This window comes from Sarcophilus harrisii, chromosome 5 (genome assembly GCF_902635505.1).
Source record: "Sarcophilus harrisii chromosome 5, mSarHar1.11, whole genome shotgun sequence".
In the NCBI taxonomy this organism is placed as follows: Eukaryota; Metazoa; Chordata; class Mammalia; order Dasyuromorphia; family Dasyuridae; genus Sarcophilus; species Sarcophilus harrisii.
Genome location: NC_045430.1, coordinates 240,919,126 through 240,941,650, shown reverse-complemented (window position 1 = coordinate 240,941,650; position 22,525 = coordinate 240,919,126).

The following is a 22,525-nucleotide window of genomic DNA, read 5'->3' as shown; positions in this document are numbered from 1 at the left end:
CCCCAGGAGCTAAAGACAAGGATGCTCCGAGATCAGCGCAGGGTCCCCGGGACCAGGACGTTCGGGAAGGGTCGTCCCCTGCCCTTCGCTGCCTCTCTGGTGCTGAGCTGGGCTGGGGGGCAGTGGCGCCCGGGAATCCAGCTGTGCTGGCAGCGGCAGCTGCCTGAGATGTGAGTAGTCAGGAGTCCTTGAGAGAGCTTTTTTTTTTTTGGTCACATCCTGCAGACGGTCCCTGTCACCTTAGCTAATTTCAGGACTAGGGAGGAGGAGGGTTAGGGTGCAGGGAGGCGGCGGTTGGAAAGCAGTCAGAAGAGGAAGAAGGTGGAAGGGGAGAGCAGAATTAGGGCGGAGGGATAAAGACTCCAGTTGGGGTCGGGTACTACTCCCCAACTGGTTTGGTAAGTTCACGTCGTAGCTGAATCCTACTCGGCTGGAGCCCTGCGCGGGGCTCAGACTTGCCCACTGGACACGCCCGGGGGGGGGAGTAGTTGGGGTGCTGGGGGGAGGCAGGAAAGGGAGGGATCGGCTGCTGGCAAGACAGCGATTGCCCGAACGTATCCCGACTGCCAAAAGTCTGGCTTTCGGGTCCTGGAAGCGGATGCGCGCTTCCCGGGAACCATCCTACCCTTCTGCCCTTCATTCTGGCCAACTTTTCACCCTTTTGTAACTGGGGGGGCGGAGCGGGTGAAAGAGGGAAGACTGAGAGGAGGAGGAGTTTCCCCTTAACTCTGTCTCTTTCCTCTAGCATCGCTTAGATGCATCAGCCAGAGGAAGCAACAGCTCCCCAGCTGGCTGCAAAAGTGAGCTATACAGTCCTAAATAGGGCAGATAGATGTGGTATATGGGTAGCCTGTGTGTGTGTGTGTGTGTGTACACAGAGCTAAGTAATTTTATTTGTTGTTTTATAAGAGAGTTTCCCAGAGGATAGAGAATACACCTGTGTACTATATTCCATATCTCTGTAGATATAGATCGCTAGATCGCTATGTCCCCAAATATTTATAAAAAGCTGCAAAATGTTATCTGTCCGCATTTGCATACATCCTTCAGGTTGAATGTGTGCATTCATTCACACACAGATATTTCTTCGCAGACAGCCTTAGCTTCTCTCTGCAATGGGCCCACAGTTAAGTGGCATTTAAGTGAGATTATCTCATTTACTGGAAAGAAAACCACTAGGGAGCAGACTGAGCTGAGAAAAGACTCTGAGAATAGATCTTCCCAGACAGGCGAGGAAAAGCTTTCCCTAGAGTTGTTGTCCTGCTCCCCAACACCTCCTGTAGCCCAAGGCTGATTGGAGAGTGGAGGTACCTGTTCCACTTGACCCTGATTGTGCTGCTGGGAAAAAAGATGGAGGAACCCTATTATTTCTCCTCCTGCCCTCAGCTCGAGGACTAATAGAAAAGAAATTCTTTTTAAGGTTCCCATTCCTCTTTTCCTGTCCTTTCCCTGATTCTTCCCTTTCTTTCCCTTCCTTTTCCTTCTCTCCCCTCCCCCCTTTTCATTGCTGCGTGAAAATCCTAGTTAAATTTCGGGCATGAAAATTGTCCCTCTTTATAATGCGCCCTGGTCCTTTAAACCGTGTCTAAGAGAAAAAAAATCAGGTGTAAATAAAATGACTTGCACGTTGAACCAAAAGCAAACAACAATGAAAAACAGGTGACAATTTAGACCCTCTAGCGCTTCAGAACTTACATGATTACACTCCGCCTCCTCTCCCTCCCCGCCATCGATTTCATTTGTCAGTTACTGTGACTTCTTCAGTAATACTGTAAATACCATGTCTATTCCATTTTATACTTTTAACCGTTTTCCCCAAAAGTGGTATCATAGATATTAACTGGATGCTTCTAGTTCAAACAACATTAGCAATTTACACTCTTTCTTACAAGCCGTAGGAGTCATTTCACAGCACATAAACACCCAACAGACTGTCTGAACTCTAATAAATGAAAATTACTCAAACCTGAAACATTAATTGTAGGACTTTTAAATATTGTGAATCAGATATTTCAGCCCCAAAACATTTTTAAAAGAAAAAATAGAATGGGGATTTATTTGAAAAATACTCTCTGATCTCTATTGAAATGTGGGGTTTTTTTTTTTTAATGCTGTTTCTATAGAGCTTGGAAATAAGAACTAACTCATATAGGTACATTATTTACTAGAGACAGTTCTTAGGGTCTGTAACTTAAAAATGAATTGTCCAACAGGATTGGGAATATCCATACCGAGGATAATGCACAAAAAATGAGATCACAATTCTTGAAAACCACACACACATCAACGTGAATGAATGTGTTATAGGTTAAGGGCTACAAGAGAACTTAGAAGTCATCAGTCCCAGTGTCTCATTTTGCAGAAAAAGAAAATGAGATCCTGAGACTTGGGATTTGTCCTCAGTCACTTACACAGCAAATTCAGAATTTGAATCTAGAACCTTTGGATCCAAATCCAAAGTGCTGTTTTCCCTCCCATATTAAGATATTAAAAATCATTAAAACCAAGGATTTGTTAAATACTTATACAATCCCTAAGGCTTAAGAAACAATGTAAAATTATAGGTGGGGGAGGGAAGAGAGGGTGAAATATGTGTGTGTAGTAAGATTTAAAGACATATAGCCTTGGGCTTTACTTGATTAACCATTATTCTGCCCTTTGGGGAACCAAGGGAAGAGAGAACATTGTTCCTGGGTGTGTTTTACAGGCATAAACTACAGGCAATGACCAGAGTCTAAAATTAAACAGTCCTCAACTCAAACAATTAGGAATATTAATTATATCATAACTTCTAATAGCATGTCAAGGATACAGTTCCTTTCCATTAATCAAAAATATCCAAATTAGGAAACTGAATTATTTTTAAAGATTACTTCTATTGTCCCTAAAACGTGTTGGATTAGAATGATCAAAAGCTTCTTTAAAATATTCAAATATACAATCTTAGTGTTCTGTATTTGGTCCCCAAAACCTGAAGATTTTGAAAGCTTCCACAGAATTCATGTTCTTTTGTTCAATTAAACTCGTATCTAGTACATTTAGATTTTCCACCATGGACAGTCATTTACCTTAAAATCCTTCTAGAGATGAAAAGAGTTATTAAGTCATTCCTTGATCACTTTTCTTGATAACTCAATAGCCTTTACTACTTTAACCTATTTTTGTACCATCTGTCATTGTTAATCCTGTCAGGGATTTCTCATTTCCCAACTTTATCTGAAAATACTTCTTTCTTTTTATAGATCTCATATTTTATTCAATTTGGATATTCCCTGTTAGTGGGATCAACAAATCAGCAACCATTGACTAAACTCCTATTCTATGTCTGGCACTTTTAGGTGCTAGGTATACAAATATAAAGAATTAGAGCTGTTTATATTATGATGGGGATACAAGTATATATATTTTTATATGCACAATACATATCAGAATAATAAATCCAAGGTAGATCTATAAAAGATATTTAGGGAAAGAGAGCCCCAGTAAATGAGAGGATAGTTTAAGAAAGGTCTAGTCTAGAAAATGTTTTTCTCCAGCTGTCTTGAAGGAAGTGACTTCATGAAGTGAAAATCAGGAGACAGTATTTGAAGCATGGGGCACAGCCAATATATTTTAGTATATCTTAGATCTTCAATCGGACTATAAGCTTGTTAAGAGCAGCAAACTATTATTCCCCTTTCTATCCCCATGATCCAGCACAATGTCTCATGCTGTCTCTCGTTTTATGTTATGACAAATAAAAAGTCCAAGAGACATAATTTCTGGTTAATTAATAATTATATTATTACTTATGGCTAGCAAATAATTAATAATGAAGTCAGTAGCATTCTTAGAAGCCAAAAACAAATCTTGAGTCCTCTGGATCTTTAAATACTGTTGGAAAAATAGGTGTTCCTGACAGAAATCACGTCTGATTAATTAACAATTAATGAGAGGATGAATATTATAATAAGAAGTAAGCATATTCTAATGAGGAGCTGGAGAATGACTTTTGACTGAAAGAGACTCACCTCAACCCAGAACACTCCTATCTCAGGCTAGAAAAAAAGGAGCTATTTCCCCCCCAGTCTTAGCTAAGTAGAAAAATAGTAGCATTACTAAGAACTTTCCCCAGATTTAATCAGAACTAAGTTTTCCCAGTTGTGCGGGAAAGATTGCACCCAATTTTATCATCAGTCCAGTCCTTCAAATGTTGTCTTGACCCAGTAGTTAAAAGAAGAAATAGAAAGAGTGGAAAGACCTGGATCCCCCATGTTAGTAATTGGTTATTAATAATTATTTCTCTCAATGTATTTGTTGAAGATGGCTAATGACAACTCATATTCCTAGAGCATTTTACAGTTTATAAAACAGCGTCCTCTTAGAACTCCTTTGAGTAAATAAATCTAACTTTCATTGTTTCATTTTCATAGTCAAAGAAATTTGCCCATAATTGACCAACTATTGTTAGAGGCAAAATTCAAACTCAAGGCTTTACTAGCTTTAACTCTAGAGCTTCCTCCTCCTTTCACCAACTACACAATGCTACATCACCAATGATCATACTTTTTAAGTGCCTACTATGTGTGAGGCACTGAGCTACAGTTACTACTGATGGTCTCCATGTGAATTCCTTAATATGCATCTTACAAATTCACCTTATTGAATACTCTTGCTGAGTCTCCTTCAGCCTTAATCTTTTTATTCATAAAATGTCTAATATCAGCTCTGACTATGTAAATGTGCTTTAGAAAGTTGTATCATGTGACACATATAAAATATTTTTATTATATTCAAAAGACTCTAAAGTATTTCTGTGAAACCTTTGAATATGACCTACTGAATCATCCTAATGCACAAAATTGTCATAAACTCATCTTGGCCAACAATTTGGCCAACATTTAAGTATTTTTCCTCTTTTTGCCAGGTTCTATTTCAGTCTGAAACTGTCATAATGATGATTCTATGTGGTTCAGAACCAGCTGCTTTAGGATATGTGTACAATTGTGCACTAAAATCTGGGTTATCTGATACAAAGAGGTCTGGCATCCAAGCTGTGGCTTTTCGTGTCATTGAAATGTATTCACAGAATTAGAGTTGGATGAGATTCGGTTATGTGCCACAATTGAAATGCCAGAAGGAAAATGTGAGCCAGACAGTCCCTCATCCCCAAGGCTGAGGTACTATCCCATTTCCTATTTGTATGAGTTGATGCTGCTCCCTCTAAGGCTGTCCATTTGCATCTGGGTATAGGAAGCCACCATCTTATCAATATTCTTGGGAGAATAAAGATTCTTTGGAATAGAATCAACCTAATTGTCTGTATGGATACAACAACAACAATAGTAGTGGGGATACTAGTAATACTAGTAGTAATAATAAGAGCAATAGTAGTAGTTGTAGTTGTTAGTAAAAAGAAAGGGGAGGAAGTGGAGGAGAAGGAAAAGTAGTATCAGTGATATCAATCAGGAATTATTTATTAAGTTCCTACCATGTGCCTGGCACTGTTAGGTGCTAAGTGTATAAATATAAAGAAGTAGTAGTAGTAATACTTGTGGTTGCTTTACTAGTAGCAGTTTTTGTAATATTAGTAGTAATTGTAATAATAGTAGTACTAGTAATAGATTAGTAATAATAGCAGTAGCAGCTGTAGTAGTAGTAGTAGTAGTAGTAGTAGTAAAAGAAAAAGCAATACTAATAGTAGAAGTAGTATCAGTCCTATCAGTCAATCAAAAATCATTTATTAAGTTCCTACCATATACCTGGCACTATGTTAGGTTCTAGGTATAAAAATATAAAGAATTAAAATGATCCTCTGATCTCAGAATGTTTACATTATGATAGTTGTAATAGTAGTAGTAGTCTTAGTGGTAGTATTACTAGTATTAGTTCATTCTTACAAATTCAGGACTGTACTAGAACCAGTTCATACCTGGTTATTAAGAAATTATTAAATTTTCAATGCTGGAACCAGTTCATATCTGGCTATTAAGAAATTATTAAATTTTCAGTGTGGACATTTATACCTCAAAAATAGTCAGATGTTACAAGTCAGGGTTTGATCATTTTGTTGATTGTCTAAACTTAAAGTGATAGAGAAAATATTAATAATATAAATTAACTTGAACATGTATTTGGAATACATTCCTTCCTGCCCTCCAGAGCCAGATATAAACATTTACCTGAAGGTACTAAAATTCCTGAATACAGCAGAAATCTTTTAAAATTCATAGAGGGAAAACTAACCCCTCATGGCTTCTTTTTCTGATGGTTCCATTTGTCCTGAAACCCCCATTTTTAGGAAAGTGTCCTGAGAACATGTTCCTTCTTGTTCCTTTCTAGGATTCTCTCTGGACTTCTCCAATAGGGAGGGAAGGCATCTTCCCTGGTACTTTTTCATCTCCTCCTCCTCCTCACATTCAGGCCTTTAGTGGCTCTCTTTTAGGTGTGTCTTCCCACATTGGTATGGAAGTACTTGAAGGGGAGGAACTGTCTTTCTTTTTTGCTTGTGAATTGTATTTTCAGCCCTTAACACACTACCTGGCACATTGTAAGTGGGTGAAAGCTTTTTTATGTGACCTGAAGGATCCTGAGAAGACATCACATCTATTACAGATGAGGACATTGAGACCAAGATAATGGAAGTGACTTGTTTACTAAAGATCACACACATCTTAACTGCCAAAGATAGACTTTGAAGTCACCTTCCCTCCCTCTCGAGTTTATGCTATTTCTACCAATCTGTATTGCCTACATGTTGGAGCATCTCGGAATAAATAAAAAGATAACAATGTAAAAATTCCATTTATATCTTTGGTTATTTAAAAAAAGTCCATGGTTTAAAAGTTCTCTATTAATATCCTAAGAAGCAAAACAACAACAACAATAAAAAACAAACAAAAAAACCAACACCAGCCAGGTCTCAGTTTACCATCTGTAAAATGAAAAGCTTAGATAAAGATGACCTTTACTTCCAGTATTAAATCTGTGATCTTGTGATATAATCATGTTGTCCTGTGAAATTAATGCAAGTGATATTCAGAGTGTGTTGAAACTGACCTAAAGGTTGAAGTGACAACTGATGCTGAAATAATAGGATGCTTTGAATGCCACTGAAGTCAAAGGGACTACTAAAGACAATGCTGATAAGGGTATTTTTAAGGGCAAGAAAAGTTAGGAAAAGCCTTTTTGAACATTGCCTCAATAATTAATTTTGCAAAGAGGCATCTAAGGTCATGCTGCTGCACATTCTGTACTCCACTCTTATGAGAAAGAGATAAATAACAAAAATAAAACGTTTATTGGGGATTTATTGGAGAAATCGGTGCAGAGGTCAGTGCAGATTCAGCCCAATGTCCCAAATTGCCTACATCTTCCTCTCAGTAAAACCACTGGGGTTTTAAATTATGACCCTGAATCATCGTGAAAGGATTGAATTATGTTCCAAATGCTGTTTAAATCAAGCACAATGATTCACACAAAACCCAAGAGCCCCCAGGAAATGATAGAACCCATAGCTTTGCCGTGACACCACCCTGCCTCCCACTCTGCCGTGCTCCCTTTCCCAGAATCACAAACTCTTAAAGTTGGAAGAGGTCTCAGAGGCCTTATAATTCGACCTGTAATTAACTAAGAATCCCCTTTAAAATATCTATAACTAGTGGTCATCTAGCCTTAGCCAGAAGAGCTCTCATGAGGTCTCTCTAGAGGGAGCCCATTTCACTCTTAGAGAGCTCTCGTTGTTGGAAAATCCATCTCCACATGGATCCAAAAGCTGCCTCTCTTCAATTTCCACTTATGGCTTTAGTTCTTAAATTAATTAATTCACTTCTTAGTTGGCTGAGGTTTCCATTGAGGAGGTAAGCACCAATAAATGTCTATTATGAAGCTGTGCTCTCATCAGCACTTATTCTAACCTAAAATTCAGGCTCAGTTCCTTACAAATGGAAAGTTGCCATCCTTATCCCTAACCTATTTCCTCCCTATTATCATGGAAGGGACTCCCATAGAACCAATTAGCTAGCTTTATAACCTGGGAATCATATTTGGCGCTTCCCTCTTTCTCCTCTCCTGCCTTCGATCGGTCGCCAAGTCTTGTTGGTTCCACATACTTGGCATTTCTGACATTCGTCACCTACTCCACCATCCTTCTAATTTGTTCTTTCATTCCTTCTTGCTTGTTTGATTGTAACAGCTTCCTTGGATGCTCTCCTTCCAGGATCTTATCAATCCTCTATGTAACTGCTAGAATGATCTTTCCAAGGCACAGGTTAGAACACATTTCTCTGACCAAAAACTTCCAGTGGCTTTCTATAACAATAGGAAAATATCTATATCTATACAATCTATCTATATCTATATAATATCTATATATAATACATAAAATATCTATAACAATCGTGGATAAGATTTGAACTATTTAGTCTACTATTCAAAGCATATAGTTGTTCAGTCATTTTCAGTCATGTCCAATTCTTTGCAGTGCTATTTTCTTGACAAAGATCCTGTAGTGACCTACCATTTCCTTCTTCAGCTCATTTTACAGATGAGGAAACTGAGACAAACAGGGTTAAGTGACTTGTCCAGGATCACACAGCTAATATGTGTCTGAAGCTGAATTTGAACTCAAGAAATGAGTCTTCTTGACTCCAGGTCTGGCCGTTTTATACACTGCACCATCTACCTGCACATATATACATATATATGTATGTATATGTGTGCATGTATACAACACATGCATATATATGTATATGTACCCACAGATATACATGTACATACATATATTCATATATATGTATATAAATATATATTCATATATACATATATATATACACCCATGTACATATTGGTGTACCTAGTAAAATATATGCTCCCTGAAGACAGAAATTGCTTCATTTTTATATTTGTATCCACAGAAATCAGGGGTATACTTGATCTGGCTTTATTTAATTGAACTCAATGATAAGAGGCTCTTCATAAAATTGTTAAGGATCCTTTAAGTAAGTACTCAACATATGGTCATTGAAGTTCATTCATTTACCCAAAGTCACATAGATCAAGTGCTAAATTTAAAATCTGATTCTTTGACTTGATGTTCTTTTCAGTGTATCATGTTTTCAGCAAAATAATTTATATATATACCACTAATCCTAGTACTTTACAATTTGCAAAAAAAACTGTATAGAGATGTATATAGATATATATCTCATTTGATCCTCATAACAACCTTGTGAAGTAAGAGTAATTATCCCCATTATACAGATGAGGAAACAAGAGTTAAAAGTTTTGGCTCTTCTGCTTTCTAGATCCCCTCTTTTCTTGCCATATTGGATAATCAAGAAACCACCATGGGCAAAATTAGAGAATCAATGAGCCTTAAATGTTTTCAACTCTAAAAGTAAACACTACCTTAGAATGGAAACCAACTTAAATAGCTACAGTCATTTCAACGTTGTTCCCCAGTCATAAAGCCCAAGAAACTCCCCAGCTGATATCTGAGGTTTTATTCAGTTGTCTATGACTAATAAATCCATATGGGGAAGGGGGAATGCTGCTCTCAGCTCTCATTCAACGGCATCTTTCTCCTTGTCCTCATTTGGAGAGACTTTGCATGAGCAGAATTTGTTCAAGAGCTGTCTTGTTAATGTGAATTTTTGGAATGACCATTCCAAAGTCCGGATGCTAAAATTTAATGGAAAAACAAAAAACAAAAACCATACACAGCAAGGATCTGAAAATGGAGTTGTCAGTGTCACTAGCAAAAGTATAGCATCCAGTGAATCTCATAGCCCATCAGAGCTAGCATACCCTAATCTTTTCATTTCAGCTCTTCTTAGAGCACTGCATTGGTATGTTGGAGGGCAGGTACTGCTCTCACCTCACGAACAGGTCACTGCAGAACATTCTATGTCTCTTCTTCCACCTCCTCCACTCAATTTCTTTTAATCTGGATGGGTTTGATTCCTCCCATAACACTGGGGAAGGCACTGGCCCCGTGAATGAAATGAAATATTGCTATTTCCCTAGTTTCAAAGTCTTTCTACCCCACCTTAAGCGCCAACATGCATGATGGACAAACTATCAGGGAATAGTATTTGAGCACCCCCTTATGTTCAAGGTCCTGGGAGAGGTGTCAGGTATCGTCTTCTCAACCAAAGTTGCTTATGAGCTAATTAGGAAAATAATCGTAATAATAATAATAACAACAATAATAACTAGCATTTGTATAGATCCTTAAGGTTTACAAAGCATTCAATATATATCTAATTATCTTTATAATATACCTGTATGAGAGATATAATTATTATCCCCATTTTATAATTGAGGCAAGTGAAGCAAACTGAAATTAAGCGACGTGCCCATGTTCATACAGTTAATAAGTGACTGAGGAAGAATTCAAATCCAGTACTTCTGATTCCAAGTCAGATGTGTCTAATCTGCCACCTGACTAATAAGGAAAAAGAAGAGAGGCATTTGAATTTTTTAGAAAGATCATTCTTAATAGCAGGCAATGCTGTTTGTAGTAGGTAGCTTCTGTGCTGCTTCCATGGCATTTTAACAGCATTTTTTTTTCTAAAAACTATTTCAGAAGCAATATAGAACACAGATAGGTAGGGAGAACAAGGCCCCATGAGGTGCCTGTATCCTGGAACATAATCCATTACACAGAGAGGGAGAGGGAGAGGGAGAGGAGAGAGAGGGAGAGGGAGGGGGAGAGGAGGAGGGGAAGGGAGAAAGGGAAAGGGGGAGGGGGAGAGGGAGAGAGTGAGGGAGAGGGGAAGGGAGGGAGAGAGAGAGGGAGGGAGGGAGAGAGGGAGGGAGAAGGAGAAGGAGAAGGAGAAGGAGGGAGGAAGGGACGGAGAGAGAGAGGGAGGAAGGGACGGAGAGAGAGAGGGAGGGAGGGAGGTCTCCTTTTAGACCCTTCATTCAGTCTGGGGCCCTCAAATAGGGGAGAAGAAATATGGCCTCCCAGCTGTGTTAACAGAGAGATTTTCCTGCTTTGGGCTGAGAGCAGACAGATTTCTTTTGCTGAAGTGAGGGAAGAATCAATTGAACTATTAAATTTACTAATATAGTTCCTTTTTTATAGTCTGGCAGGATCATTTTGAATTACTACTGGAGACACTTTCAACTGCCTATTCCTTATGTTTCCATGCCATATACAAATTGATATTTCAATTATATTTATTACATGATCAGATCAGGTCATATTTTATTCTACATGCAAAACATACGAAGGTCAATCAGTCACTGAAATGTAATTTGTGCATGTGGTATAAACTGGAAAGATTAACAAATTTATCCTCGTGTGCTATGCACATTCAGGTACAATTTCTGTTAGGCTGTCTTGTCATACTAAAATTATGTTTAACCAGCCCTAGGTACAGGTAGATAAATGAATGATTTTTAGATAGGGATACCATGACTGGATTCAGAATATGATTTCCTGTTGAAGGCATTTGGATAGCCTTCTCCCTGCTCCCCTCTGTCCCCTTTTTTCCCATGTATCCATAAGATTCTTTCTTTACCAGCCTGTCATGTTGGGAAGCTATCCATCTTGCCATGAAATAGTGGTATTTCCCTAGGGACATATTTCAAGTTTATGGAAGGGAGGGAGGAAGGGAAGGAGGGAGGAGGAAGGGAGGGAGGAAAGGAAGAAGAGAGGGAGAGAGGGAGGGAGAAAGGAAGGAAGAAAAGATGGAAGGAGGAAAGGAGGGAAGGGAGGGAGGGAGGGGAAAGAGGAAGGAAGGAAGGATAGATGAATGAATAACAAATATTGGATGAAAAAGCATTCAGTGTTTAGTATGTGTCAAGAACTGTGCTAAGCACTGAGAAAGGAAGGAAATAAGAATAAATAGAGAAGGTAGAAAAGTGGCATTTATTAAAATCCTACAACGTGTCAGGTACTTTTGGATCCTTACAAGGATTCTGGGAAGTAGATTCTATTATTAGTCCTAGTTTAGAATTGAGGAAATTGAAGTAAACAGAGATCAAATTATTTGCCCAGGATTACTCGGTCTGAGGGCAGATTTGAATTCAGGTCTCTCTGACTCCAAATCCAATACCTCTTTCCAAGAAATCTCTCTAATTGAGTGAGACAACACATAGAAGAAAATTCAGCTGTTGAATATATAGAAAAACCTAGAATTCCTAAGAACTAAGCAAAGGTGACTAGGGTTTCTTAAGTTATATAATTAGATCTGAGAGAAAGTCAGGGGTTATCTGACTGTAGAGAAAATGCATATGGTTAATGCTTAGGTGACCTTAGGAGGCAATGGCAAGGAAAATGTTAAGTTGTGATGGTTCTGTATCTCACCAGAAGAAATAAAGATGGTGAATCCCACCCAATTCAAACCATATGAGCAATCTGGATGATTTCAGGGTAATAATAGAAAAAGGGAAAGGCAAGTTGAGAGAGAAGCTTCTGGAGGTGATGGATTTTTCCTACCATGTGCTCTCTAGTATAGATCTCTGGGACACCCCAGAGAAGGGAGTAAAAGTAAAAGAAAAGGGAGATCACTCAGGCTTCTCTCCATTTAGTGAAGACTAGCTCTAAAGTATTTGCTGCATTACTAAATTTTATATTTAGCTTATGTTCCCAAATTTAAAGACCAAAGCTCTTTTAAAATGTAGAAGTTGTTTGTATATTTTAGCGTAGGATCATTTTTTATATCCTTCTAGCTGTAGGCCTCGTTCTTTAGTAACCATTCATTAATCATGCATGGGAAAATGGCCAGGAAAATATTCCTAATAAAAATAATAATAATTACTTGTTTAAAAAATGTTTGTAATACAGTAACTCACCTTGGGTAAAAGGCATAATATCAAATGAAGTCTTAGGAATGTATAAAGTTGTAGGGATATATGTGTATAGGGAAGTGGTGGGGATTATTGCATTTTCTCTTCTCAAAACATCCAAAACTTTAATACCCATTTCTTTCAAACAAGAAAATGCTGAACATCAAACCAATTAAATTATAAGAGTCAAGGATGTAAGTTTGATTTTACCCAGTGTTCTAGGAGAAGTAATGCTATGTAAGGAACAGACACAAGCTTCCAATTCCAAGAACCCATGTTCACCCGACACATAGGTGTGAAATCCAGGACAAATCACTTCAACCCCAGTCCAGTCTATTGCCCATTGTTGACATTTTATCTTCACAATATGTCTCCTGACCTCTTCTCTCCACTCGTATAGCCACCACTTTAGTACATCCCTTTTTTTATTTCCAAATTGGATGACTTCCATAGCCTTCTATGATCTTATGATATCTTTTATGATCTTTCTAAGATCAAAATCTTCCTACCACAATTCTCTTTCCATTCCACTCCATCTTCCTTACTCCTGCCATGATAATTTTTTAAGCAAAGATTCCTTCATGCATTGTACCCTTCAAACCAATGAATCCCAAATATTTCCCTAATATCTTCAGGTTCCCATATAAGGAGAATCATTTAAAGCTCTTCACAACATGATCCCTTTTTACCCTCCCAATCTTTTTACATTCCCTCCCCTCCTCCCTCTACAATCCAGCTACACAGGCCTCTCACATGACACTTTATCTCTGCTGGGTCTCCCCCAGGCCTAAAGTACTATGCCCCCTCATTTTTTCCTCTTGATTTCCTTTTATGACCCAGCTCAAACCTTACCTTCTAAAGGAATCCTTTTGTAATCCCCCATTTCTAGTCCCTTCCCCTCTCTGATTACTTCCCAATTATTTTGTATGTATCTTTCCTGTACCTAGTTATTTCATGGTTTTCTCCTCTACTAGAATGTGAATTCCTTGAATTTGCCTTTCTTTGTATCCCCAGCATTTAGGCCAATCCCTGGCACATTGTAAATGCTTAAATAAATGCTTATTCATTGACTAACTGTAACTAAGACAGCAATTCTAAAACTGGCATCCATGAACTATTTTTGTACTCAAAACATTTGGTTTCCTTTGTAATCATATGTACCTTATTTTATTTTGTTCACCTTAAAACATTATGCTGAGAAGTAATTTATGACACAAAAATCATTAAAAACCCTGGCTGAAAGACTCTAAATTGCAGAGAGGGTGCTAACCTGCATCAGGAGAGGGGATTTCCCCCTCAAGAAGTTTCTTATATCAATAAAAGCAAGACTTAGCTCCTATACCTTTCCAAATGTCCTAAACTCCACACTTAGACTCCTCAAAGTCAAGGGTCATAATTTTTTGGTTTTTCATTCCTAATCAAAGTAAGTGCTTAATTCTTATTTGTTTAATTAAATTGCTTGGTTCAAAAATAAGACAAAATGATTTGATATGAAGGATTTAGAAGACAAAAACAAAAAAAAAGATAACAAGGGAAACAAAAAAAATATGGAAAGAAAGGGTATTTCAAAAATCATCCCCTCAGTAAAATGTAGGGCCCCTAAGGGCAGAGATTTTTTCATTTCTTTTTGTCCCTAGGTTCTAGCTCAGTTTCTAATATATAGTAAGTTCTTAATAATTACTGGGTGAATAGAACTTTTGAATCTACCTCAATTCCCTAATCCTATACAAACAAAATAAAAAACAAACCAGAAACTGAACTCAAGAAAGTACTTGGTTTTTAAAATTGTAGTACTCTGGAGATTCTTTTAAGCAAAAACAAAAACATTCAAAAAGAGCCAAAGATTGTTTTTGGTTTTAGTTTGATTTCTAGCAGCTCTATTTTGTCCAGAGTAAGATTCCAAGTTTTTTTTTTTTACACTTAAGTTTCCTGAAATGGACTTGTGATGTAGAGAGCCATCTCCTTTCAGAAAGAAGCCTATAGGGACTGAATGTGGATCACAACAGAGTATTTGCACCTTGTTTGTTGTTGTTTGCTTGCTTTTTTTCTTTCTCCTTTTTTCCCCTTTTGGACCTGTTTTTCTTGTGCAGCATGATAAATGTGGAAATAGGTTTAGAAGAATTGCATATATTTAATATATATTGGATTACTTGCTTTCTAGAAAATGGGTCGGGGGAAGGGAGGGAGAAAAACTCGGAATGCAGAGTTTTGCCAGGGCGAATGTTGCATGTATTTTGAAAATTAAAAACTATTATTAAAAATAAAGTTGGAAAGTAAAAAACAAGACTATGGTGCATCTCATTTTCCTCAGGTAAATTTAAATGGGTTGAAATGATACAAAAGGTAGAAAGGCAAGGAAAATAAAGAAAAAAGTTTAAACTTTACATTTATATAGCATAGATACTTGCTTATCACCTTCCTTGAAAAGTAAGTAGAAAGGCCATTAGTCTCACTGTACAGAAAAGGAAACTGAGTTACATAGAAAGTAAGTGATTTACTTACAGTGACAAATCCAAGTCTTATAACTACTGAGTTTACTGTTCTTTTTTAGCCCTGTATGTCTCAAATCTTTAAGAGGAAAGAGCGAAAGGAGGGGATGTCAAGGGATGAAACAGAAGGAAAACAAGAAAGAAAATAAGAGAAAACAAAAGTACCGTGGAAGCCAATCCTACATCATACTCAGGTGGTCCCTGGGTCATTGGCTCCCACCTATAAAAGCCCATTGATTGGGTAGCTTGAGTCCTTATTCCTACAGAAAGAGAGCATGTCATTGTATCAAGTATCATTTAAGGAAGTGCAAAATCTGAATTGCCCATGGATTGCACTCTCTTTGAGTTATGAGACCACCTGGCTTAATTATTTAATCTCTCCAATCAATAAGTGAAATAACCTTATCTTAAGAAGCTGCAGGATCACTATTAACCAGAAGAGGGCATTAAGCCTAAAAATGTCTAGAGTTATGGAGATATCGCCAGTGATACTAAATAGCTTCAATAATCCTTTCATTAGCCAAGCCTGAAATTCAGCTAGGAAATGAAACAATGTTACTCAAATTTTAAAGTATTAAATCTACTTTTAGCTCATGAGCCCCCCGGCCTATCTGAGTTTCTCTCTCAGTTTACTACCCAGTAATGGTACACATCCCAAGATTTAGCAAGATACAATTGCAGTTTATTGTGAGTAGAAGAAAGTAAAAAGGGAAAGATCTCAACTATTCCTATGTGGAGAAATTCAGCTTAGCTCATGAGCCCCCGGCCTATCTGAGTTTCTCTCTCAGTTTACTACCCAGTAATGGTACAGATCCCAACATTTAGCAAGATACAATTGCAGTTTATTGTGAGTAGAAGAAAGTAAAAAGGGAAAGATCTCAACTATTCCTATGTGGAGAAATTCAGCTCTAACCATCTCTTGGAACGCTTCCTGATTTCCTTTACAAATTCCAGGTATAGCTTCAAGGAATTCTAACCACAGCCCCTTTAGGCTCCTGGGCAAACACAGAGGGAAGTAAAAATGGGAATGATTGAGTGAGGAAACTCAACTCTCTTCTAGCTTACCATTCCAAGGGGAATTCACAAAAGATGGCAGCCTTTGAAACTCTAAGTCTTTGCTTCACATGGCTTCTAGGTCCTATTTCTACCCCAGGATAATATCCTTTCTTTCTTTCTTTCTTTCTTTTTAATAGCTTTTTATTTACAAGTTATATGCATGGGTAATTTTACAGCATTAACAATTGCCAAACCTTTTGTTCCAATTTTTCTCCTCCTTCCCCCCATTCCTTCCCCCCAATGGCAGGTTGACCAATACATGTTAAATATGTTAAAGTATAAATTAGATACACAATAAGTATACATGACCAAACAGTTATTTTGCTGTACAAAAAGAATCAGACTTTGAAATAGTGTACAATTAGCCTGTGAAGGAAATCAAAAATGCAGGCAGACAAAAATATAGGGATTGGGAATTCTATGTAATGGTTTATAGTCATTTCCCAGAGTTCTTTCGCTGGGTGTAGCTGGTTCAGTTCATTATTGCTCTATTGGAACTGATTTGGTTTATCTCATTGTTGAAAAGATCCTTTCTTATCATTTTGTTTTTCTTTCCTGTCTCAGAAGTACTGGATTCTAGCCACTTCATTCTCCTGATGCTGTATCTTCTGACCAGAAGTAGTCACATAAGCACATTTCTCCAGGAGCTCTAACCTCAGGCCATTCCCCTACTTTTGCTAGAAGTCAAAATGGATAGGTCAACTAATATAATGTAATCTATAAATTCTAAGACAGTGTAGTCCTACCCTATCTGTGACTTCTGATTCCAGATTATGTTTAAGGCAAACTAATTTCTGATTCAGGGGATTTTTGTCCCCAACTTTTACAGATAAAGGAACTAAGGTTCAAAGAAGTCACATATATTCCACATCAAAACTGATTTATTTCTAGGAAGTAACCTTTCTTTCTAATAGGAAGGATCTGGATTAATATTTATTTTGCATAGAATATTTTGGAGAGAGGCCAAATTACTCTGTTTTTATTTTTGACAAATTATCTGTGTTTTCCATCACCATTAATTTTGTTTGTGTGAATTAAGAAAACCTACAAATATCTCTCCTTCTAATATGGGAGAAATTAGAGAGTGTGACTTTGTAAACCTTATAGCCATCCATTCTATTTTTAAGAAGAAGGATTTTTGTGTGTTTTTTTCTGGATGATGAGATGTGAAGGTGATGAATATGTAATAATGTTTTCATACACTTGCCAATTTAATGTGTTTGCATAAATATTTAATACATCAATCTTTTCATGAAGAAAAAAAACATGATCTGCATTTTAATTTTTAAGCACGTGTGCCTCTTGCTATATTCCCCTGAGGACACTGTACTACTTGATGCCTGATGGAAAGACAGGTAATCCAGGTGCCCTAATTTGAATCTTTAAAGATGTGGTGAGAGGCCTCTTACCAGAGTGAAGAAATAGATGACCTTGGAATCAGTAAATCTTTGTTCAAGAGCTTTTTCTGCCACATACTAGTAAAGTACAAGTCACACAATTTTTCAGGACTCTAAAATTCAAACAACACAGAAGAGTGGCTTGTAGGCATCTGGAGAAGGACTTTCCAGACTAGGAGTCCCCTACATTGATGATATCATAGATCTACATTCTTTCTCCCCTTCTATCAACAAAGTGAGAGAGACAGCGAAATATAATCTTCAATTGAATGGTATCATACATTTGTTCTGTATTCATCATCTATAACACTAACATAAGAATCATGTTGTTTGTTAATGCCCAAGTAAAAGAATAACTTTATCCAACTTCTAAATACAGGATGGGAAAACCCAATATAGACACAAGAAAACCGGAGGTAAAGATAAGTCAAATCTACGACTTCACCTCAACCATCACCTCCATTCAGACTCTGAGAAGGTTACTCATGGTCATCATTCCAAGAGCCTTGGAGTGTTCCATATGCCACTGGTTCTGCTTCCAATCCAGCCCTACTCCCCATATATTTTGCTGTTTCTTGCTATAATTATTTGTGAACATACCATTCTCACTAGACTTTAAGCTTCATGAGGATATGAATCATACCTAATTGATAATTTTTTAAAATCCCTCAGGACATACCCATTACGTTGTCCATAGCCACCATTCAAAAATGTTTGTTACTATTTTCACTCTTTCTGCTAATTGTTTACTTACATTTTTGTTTTCCTTCTCAAGTTTTTTTCTTTCTAGATCTGATATTTCTTGTGCAGCAAGATAACTATAAATATGTATACATATATTAAATTTAACATATACTTTAACATATTTAACATGTATTGGGCTATCTGCCATCTAGGGGAGGGGATGGGGGGAAGGAGGAGAAAATTTGGAACAGAAGATTTTGCAAGGGTCAATGTTGGAAAAATTATCCATACATGTATTTTGTAAATAAAAAGCTATAATAATAATAATGTTGGCTACTATGAGCAGAAAAGAAATACTGCTTGTTAATTTTGCCACCATGTCTTAAACTAGGTGGAAAACTAGCAGACAAAGCACACAAACTTTTATTGAGATATTCTAAATACCAAAAGACTCATGATGGAAAATGCTATCTATCTTTAGTGGAAGAACTGATAGAGTCTGAATGCAGATCAAAGCATATTATATTCAGTTTTTTATAGGTTTTTTCCCTTTCATTTTGCCTCTTCTTTCACAACATGATTAATATGGAACTATATTTTATGGTTATACATATATAATCTATATAAAATCACTTACTGTCCTAGAGAGGAAGGAGGGAGGGAGAAAAATTTAAAACTCAAAATCCTATTTAAAAAGTTTAAAATTAATTAATTGGTTAATTAATTTTTTAAAAAAGAAATTCTATAGTCTAGCCATAATTTGAAGTTCTGATCAGCTTAACAACATTCCCCCTTGAGCTGCTTCATTTTAAACCTAATTCAAATTCAATAACTATTCCACTGCTCAGAATGCCCCCTGACTAATCACAAGTCTGCACACTCCATTCATGCCAGCATCCCATCAGCACCATGTACACAGCTCCTTATAGAATTCACAAAAACACTGAACCACAGAATTTTAGAGTTTGAAGATATCTCGGTGACTGTTGAGTTCAACACATACTCCCTCAAAAAATCCACACTATATATAGAATAATTAACAAGTCATCATTCAGAATTCACTTAAAAACTTCCAGTAAAGAAGAACTTGCTAATTCACTGGAAATTGCTGATAATTCTTTGAGATGATCCTTTTGATCTTTTTCTCAGGGATGATTTGGCCAGTCTCACATTCAATTGCAAGCTTTTTCCTTTGGCATGTTAATGTAATAATTTGGCATAATGATGTAAATGACATAAAAGATACAAATCACTTTATGTACATAATCTCATTGACTGTCACAGGTTTATTTAGTAATAAAGTTAATAATAACTAATGCATATTTATACTAATGATATTTATATTTACATATACTTATAAAAATTAGTATTTATATTGCTCTTTAAGGTTTACAAAGCATTTTTATGTACATTATTTCTTTTGATCCTCAGAACAACCCTATGGTGTTGGCCATCACCACTTTACAGATGAAGAAACTGAGATATAAAGATGTTAAGAAACTGGTAGCCCTATTGACTAAATGTCAGAATTTCTACCTTGATTCCTTCAGAAGTTTGATACAGCTTCCTCCCCATTACATCAGACCCCTTTTTAACATTTTGTAATTCCTCTTATAAGTCACTACTTGCTATATATACTCAAGCAATCCCATTGATTATTGGATTCATGGATCCAATCTAGGAAGTTAGACAATGCAATGGATAAAATGGTAAAGTTGGAATTGAGAAGACCTGAATTCAAATCTTGCCTCAATTACTGGACAGATCACAATTTTTTTGATGGTCCTCTGTCCTCATCTGTAAAAAGAAAAAAAATGGGTTTTTATAAAGGTACAATCAAAATAATTTTTATATCAATAGAGGAATAACTAAAGAAACAGAGAGATATTCCAAGTTTATAGATGGCCATACCAACATAATAAAAATGGCATTGCTACATAAATTAATATGCACTCTTTTACTATGATAATAAAATTAATGATAGTGTTTTATTTTAAAATTATAAAACATATTTTTAATTCTAGAATTGCTTCTATAAGAAAGAAGCAATAAGGAATACTAGATAGAGAGTTTGAAGTCAAGAAAACCTGGGTTCGGTTCCTACCTTCTGACCCATACTGAATCAATGACCCTGGAGAAAATTGCCCCCAGACAACTCTCCAAGGTGATGTCTTGGAGAAAATATACTGATTTGTGTTGATGGCAGGAGTTTCTTCACAGGGCATTCCCTTTGCCAGTGAAATAATAAGTTCAGTTTCTCACCTTTCCTCTTTCCACTGCTCTCCCAAGATAGATGTCCAAAAGGTCAAGAAGAGAAAGGAACCTATTTTTTTAAAGGAATAAAAAGGAGCTTAGTAAATCTCAAATTACATTACAAAGAAAGAATTGTCACATTTGGTACTAAATTTTAAGATAAATCATTAGATCAGTGAAGTAGATTACAAAAGCAAGACTTAGAAACAAATGGGTAGAGTGGTTTAGCATTCAATAAAATCAAGAATGCAATTCATTAGGGGAGGAATTCTTTCTTAAACAAGAATAGCTAAAAACAGTGGGAAATGGTTCAGTAGAAAACATGTTTTCTTAACACCATGTACTGCAAAAAAATCCCAAGTTGACAAATGAGCTAAATATAAAAGTCACACTATAGGTAAAGGGACATATATATATATATATATATGCACATATATATGTACATATCATACATAAATACATATATACGTACAAATATATGTGTTTCTATATTTATATCTATATTATATATTGATATATAGATATTATGAATGGAAAATAATTTCACGGCTATGGATATATGGGAAATTGATAAGCAGATACTTTTTTTAAAGATCATTAAAAAACAAAATAGACAATATAGATTATTTTTTAAAAATAGTTTTTACTTTAAAAAAAGTTTCACACAAAATCAGTGCATATTGATTTAAAAGAAAAAAATACAGATTACATAAGCATAGCATATTATTTTATGGTCCAAATGAAACAGAACAAACTTGTGGAATTTTTCTTGATCATATGATCATATTTGAATGAGAAATTCTTTGTCAATTAGAGATCTCTAAGAATACATCTACTTCTTAGTTACTTTTTTTGGTATAATATTCATGGTGGGAAATCTTGCATTTGCTACTGTATTCAGTTAAAACTGTAACTATGAATATGTGACCCCTTCATAGAAAATCATTTAAGAAAATCTGGTTAATTCCTTCTTATTTTTTGAATATTCTCTCCATTCTCTCCCCCTTTCTCTCTTTCTCTCACACACATATACATATATAGGTTGCATGTATGTATGTGTGTATGTGTAGACTATATTGTGTGTATATATATATATAGATTGTACATGTTATATATATACATACATGCTTTACATGTGTCCGTTGTATCTATGTATATACAGATTATTTACTTGTTGGACTAGATGATGTCTGAAGTCCTTTGCAGCTCTAAATTTTTTTTAGTAAAAGCCTGGAAAGATAGCTGTTAAGTGATTGACATCCACAACCACTGTCCTCGCTCTCTTCTCTTAATTCTTAACTTTACTTTCCCACATATTTTCTACCCTTATCTGAACCCACTTTTGCCTCTAGTCATCAACTCTCAATGCATATGGTTTACTCGTTTTTGAGGATCTTGTTGGATTCTTGGTCACACATCCCCATACAGACCTTAAGAGAGAGAAGCAAGAATAATGACTATCTCAGGACATTTTCAGCTCTTTTGTTAGAAAGATCTTACCATAATATACTCTGTGTTGCCCTAGGACAATCTCAGGAGAGTAACAACTCTACCAACTATCCTGGGGGAGAAAAAGCTCCTACAAAATCACATGACTTTTCTTGCAGATGGCCGCATCAGGGACCATACCAAGGGATCTGTAATAATTAGAGCTGAAAATCAAAGGAAAACAGCTATTTCCTGAGTGACAGATCCATAAAAGATAGTTCAAGCCATAATATTATTTAACATTCTAGAGAGCATTAGTTGGTTTGGGGGAATGTTACCTTCTATACCAGCATGGGAGTCCTTAGGAGATTATACACCTTCATGTATTAGGGAAAGAACAATACTATTGCTTGGCTTTCTCTGTTTACTTTTCTATTTTGC